Source organism: Leucopleurus acutus (genome assembly GCF_964270905.1).
Source record: "Leucopleurus acutus genome assembly, chromosome: 17".
NCBI classification, from domain to species: domain Eukaryota; kingdom Metazoa; phylum Chordata; class Mammalia; order Artiodactyla; family Delphinidae; genus Leucopleurus; species Leucopleurus acutus.
Window position 1 is genome coordinate 4,091,223 of NC_139159.1, and position 5,729 is coordinate 4,096,951.

The following is a 5,729-nucleotide window of genomic DNA, read 5'->3' on the forward strand; positions in this document are numbered from 1 at the left end:
CTACAGGGCTTGGGGTTGAGAAGCCCTTTGTAGAGACGCAGGATTCCCAACCAGAAGTGACACAGGCTCTGTCAGCCTGAGCTTTTTATTAACCATAGACTCAAATAACAGATGTGGAAGTGGTCACTTGTTCTTTATAAATTGGGGTGGACTCAGTCACTTCTTGGCATTTAAGTTATTGTTCACCAGGCCCTGTATTCCCTGAATTGTCTCAGTTAGTACGTAATCCGAGAGACATGTACTGATGCCTACAGGAAAGACCTGGGCACTGAGGCGGAGGGAGGAGGTACTACCTCGGGCAGTCACAAACCTGAGTCTCAAAGCCAGGCCTTTGCCTCCAGAGCCCGAGCTCTTGACCACTCCACTGCCCAGAGGCACGTGGCATCCCGTGGGACACAGAACCAACTGCCTAATCTTTTACTGGAGGGTCTACAGAAAAAAAAACCGCACAGCATGGGAGCTGTGAGTTTCCGTTTTATTTGGGGATTTACTGAGGACTGCAGCCCGGGAGATACCCTCTTAGATAGCCCTGAGGATCTGCTCCGAAAAGGTGGGAGCGTGGGCGAGGTCAGTATGTATATGATTTTGGTCAAAGTGCACATGCCTCTCAGTAGAAGGTTGTTGCTAGTCAGAGGGAACAGATAGCTTACTTAATGGTTTTAGTGCTTTTCTAAGTATGGGAAGATGCAAGAATCTAGGTTCATAAAAAATTTCTCCTGAAATATCTCTAACTATCTAAGGACCTGGTCTGTCTGTTTTCCCAGAGCACAAGGTGCCTCACCCTGAATTCCTTGCAGGGTGTGTTGAGGGTCACCGACTGCAGTGGCTAATGGCTTGATTCTTGTGGAACTGGATGGTGGGCAACATTCTTTATTTTGCAAGATTGATTTGTCTTCAGTTTGAGACTATTATTAGTAAAGCTGCTATTAACATGTGTGCACAGGTCTTTGGACATCTGCTTTCATTCCTCTTGGATATGTCTAGGGGTGGGACTGCTTGGTCATATGATAAATGTATGTTTAACTTACGAGAAACTGTCAAACACATGTACCACAATGTTCACTGCAGCTCTGTTTACAATAGCCAGGACATGGAAGCAACCTAAGTGTCCGTCGACAGATGAATGGATAAAGGAGATGTGGCGCATATATACAATGGAATATTACTCAGCCATAAAAAGAAACGAAATTGAGTTATTTGTAGTGAGGTGGATGGACCTAGAGTCTGTCATACAGAGTGAAGTAACTCAGAAAGAGAAAAACAAATACTGTATGCTAACACATATATATGGAATCTAGAAAAAAAAAAAAAAGGTTCTGAAGAACCTAGGGGAAGGACAGGAATAAAGACGCAGGACGCAGAGAATGGACTTGAGGACGCGGGGAGGGAGAAGGGTAAGCTGGGACGAAGTGAGAGAGTGGCATGGACATATATACACTACCAAATGTAAAATAGATAGCTAGTGGGAAGCAGCCGCACAGCACAGGGAGATCAGCTCGGTGCTTTGTGACCACCTAGAGGGCTGGGATAGGGAGGGTGGGAGGGAGACACAAGAGGGCGGGGATATGGGGATATATGTATATGTATAGCTGATTCACTTTGTTATAAAGCAGAAACTAACACACCATTGTAAAGCAATTATACTCCAATAAAGACGTTAAAAAAAAAAAGCACCTGTCAAACGGTTTCTGGGTGTGGCTGTCCCATTTTGCATCCCCACCATCCGTGCACAGGAGTTCAAACTGCTCCACCTTCTCGTCCACACATCGTGCGGTCAGTTTTTAAATTTTAGCTATTCTAGTATCTAATCAGGTTTTAATTTGCATTTTCCTAATGGTTAATAATATTAAACATCTCTTCAGGTGTTTATTTTTCACCAAGTCTCTTCTTTGGTGGGGAGTCTGTTCAAATATTTCCATGTTTAATTGGGTTAAGAGGCATTTAAAACACCTTTCCTCATTTTCCCAAAGTTGATCAAGAACTGGTTGTACTTATCTATCTCCAGGAGATTTTTTGTTAGCCTTTCCACATAGGGTGGAAAATAGGGATGCGTCCTAGAGCCTGCCTCATGGAAACAGCTCTAGCCTTCCGTCTGTCAGTCTCCACTCTCATGGCTCAGCAAGGAGACAGGCAGTGACGGATTATGTACACAGCAAGCTCAGGAAGGGCTGCACTGGACCAGTGGCCCACGGTGCATCCTAGGATTATACCTCCTGCTAGCACCATGGCAAAGTCATGTCTTCCATCCAGTCTCACCAAGTGTGAAGTTCGTATTTTGATGCCCATCTGATGCCTGTCTTCTCCTCCATTTACTTGGAACCCACTGGGGAGAGGGTGTTACTGGATCCTGACAATCTCAGTACACATTTTGGAACACATGTACTCTTAATGGCGTGTCTGCCTCCCTCCCTCCCTTCCATTCCGTCAATATTTACCAAGTACTTACCAAGCTCCAGGTATTGAGGCTTTAGAGATTTCTAAGTTTATTAAGCCCGACCTTGGAAGATTGAAGTATACTCATATGGGGAAAAGGAAGGAAATATCTGTATTACTATTTCTTCAGAGCATCTTTCTTTATCTGTGTCACGTCTATTTCCCTTACTCTGCCTGTGAGTAAAAAGAGATTTTCAACCTTTCATCTCTTTAATGTTTTGTCTTTGCTACTTTTCAAAATGTACCCTTCACAAAAAGCAACCAGAAATATTGAATGTAGGAATAATTTTATCTAGAATATTTTACCTGCGATACAGGTTCATGTTTGCAAACATTATCACCATTAGGTTTTAAGGTCTTATAGAAGCCACAATTTTCTACTTAGTTGGCAGTAGCTAGCCCCTTACTGGCACTGAGGTAATGCATGCTTTGTAAACAAATGAGTTTTGAAATATCTTCCGCAATTAGAAGTTAAAAAGCTTATAAATTAAATACTTAAAAGATTGCATTTTGAACTTAAAAAGGTAATTTGAAGTCCATTGATATTTTTGGTGTGACATTTCTCAGCTTCAACATTTTTTTTCAAGTTCATAAGCCCTCTTAAAGATTAGAAGGATGATAAATCATTAAGCCTTAAAGCCCTTGATGTTGACAAATATTCGACAGCATTTATACATGTTGGGCAGAGGTGGATGGTAGGAGTTACAACAGTTGAAAACTGCAGAAGCTCAGCGTGGGAAGAGCACACAGGTGGTTAATGGCTCAAGAGGAAGAAGCCATAACCTCCCCCTTTTCACCAGTCACCCCAGGACAAAGTGTTCTTCCTGCGGCTACCAGCGAATCCCTCGGAAGTCACTGAGAGATGCGCTTTGTATAATAAGTTGTGGGAATCCGATAGAAAGACAGAGACCGTCTGTAAAAAAGGATTTGCTGTGCCTTGAGTGCAGGGAGTTGGTGTGTCTAATGTGGATTTTAAAACTAAACCTTATCAGAATTGTGCACGTGCGTGTGTTTTAACTCCCAGCACGTTTGATGGGCTATTTACAGAGCAGATGGTCAGCACCACAGCACTTAGTGGTCCCTGCTCTGGGATCATCCACTTGGAACTGTACTCATGGACGGTCCCAGAGCAGCCTCTTCTCTCTCGTCAGATCTCAGCTCTGGTGTCACCAGCACACGTGGCTTCGCTGGCCACTTGCAGGTACCCCGTTCCTCCCGTGCCCCACTCACGGGCCCTTCTTATCCCATTTCCCCACCATGTGTCTCTGTAGAACTTCACATCCTCCAAGAGAGTACATATTGATGGCCTATTTGCTTATTGGCTCTCTCCCACTGTAACGTGGGCTCTTAGAAGAGCAGCCCTTCTGTTCTCTTGATCGCAGAATCCTGGGGGCCTGTGGTGTCTGGCACACAGTAGGATCCCACAAATCTTTGATGAAGGATCGAATACTAGGTTACTAGCCCTAAGAACTAATCAGACCAGATAGCTGCCCCTTTTCCAACTAGGATATCTTTATCTTTAAATGTGGATATCTTTAAACTGAGCCTAAGATTTTATGAAAAAAGAAGAATGAGGCTAAATCTTTGCATGGTCACAAGTAGAAAGTAACAGACTCTGGTAGGGCTGTGATCCTAAAACCTCTGCTAGGCCACGCCTGCCATGGCTGGCCACCAGTTCTTGGTGAAACAGAGGACCAATGACAGAACTGTCTCTGCTCTAGAACCTGGGTCTTTTCCATCGTGGCCAGAGAAGGCTTTCCTCTTCTAAGGTGAATGTCCATGGCTGACAGTGAGGGACGGCTCCAGGAAGGTGGCCTGAGCCCAGGGTGTGTGTCACAGAGAAGCCACTCTTGTCCAGCTGTTACGGGCACCCCTCCTGCCTCCCCCCCGACCATTCAGACCCCAGAGAGTAACTGGGGCAGCAGCACAGGTTCCTCCCTCAGGGCGCTGAAAGTCTCCTAAATGCCTGTGGGTTATTTCATGGTCTGTCATACAAAAAAATGAAGTCTGAGAGTTTCATGAAACAGAATGGACAGAAAACATGATTAGATTCCCCCAGCCTCACAGCTTCCTGATCAGAAGTGTCTATTTCAGTTCATACCCGTGAGGTATCCTTCAGGGAGACAGTTCTGCAAACTGTGACCATTTATTTTACTTTCGGCTTCATGAGGGTGTATTTACTTCACATTTGTACTTGGATAGGTAACTCACTGGCCACTTGGAAATAGAATTCCGTGATTCTCGTTGGTCAAGATCCATGGGGAGAAGATACACTTCATCCTTCTTTACATATGATCTTGCTGGAACAATAGTATTCTCGAAGAGATTATTCTTTTTTAAATTTGAAGTGTTACTCTCTGAATGGATTGTGACGTTTTATCAATTTTTAAATACTATACAATAATCGGAACAGCAGGGTGTATGTAGCGTTAGAAAGTTGATGTTTCATGGAAAACATCCTAGTTAGAAAGAATTGACTGCATAGGCTACGTTGTCGCTAGTCTTTTTTGCTGCCTTTATCAGTAAAGACTTTATGGGAATTAGAACATTCATTACTTAAGAAAACTGGCAGCATTCCACATATCATGTTTTTTAATTGGGGGAGGGTAACTATGTAATGATCAACTCAGTTGGGTAGTAAATCAAATCATTGGCACGATAAAATAGAATATAACCCTAAGACAGTAGAGACTGGAAGAAGGGGTAAATTGGATAAAATTTCTGGAAGCTCAATAGTGAAATAAAAGTTTGATGTGTTCTGAGTGGTAGGAAGAATGTAGCAAAGTAATGAAATAGCAGCTAGGTAGAGGCCAACATTCTGATGAATTTAACTAAAATAGTCAAGCATTTAAAAAATCTGTTTCTTGAAGAACATCTTAAAATTAGTGAGTAGGAGGGAAGTTTGGTTGCAAATGTATCTCCGTTGTGTATGGATGCAGTGAAAATCACCAAGTAAGTGAAAATCACCATGACTTTGAGAAGCTGAGTTTTAAAAAAAGTCTTTTTGACAGCAATCCAAACCATCGACTACAACAAAATATTCTTTTAAATGGCTTCCAGGTATTTTCCTATGTTTGTGTACATGCACGTGGGAAAAATACACCTATGAAGACATTGCTGTTCAAAGTCCCTTTTGCTAGTAAGAACCGGAAGCCAGGGGATGTTTGTTAGGGTGCAAGATGTTCTCCCCAATGAGTAGGCTGATTTGCAAGATTCTTTATCTTCCCAAACCAAGAGATTTCAAATACATTTTTTTCTAAAAGATCCAGTGTTATATTGAGACTTAGATTGAGAGA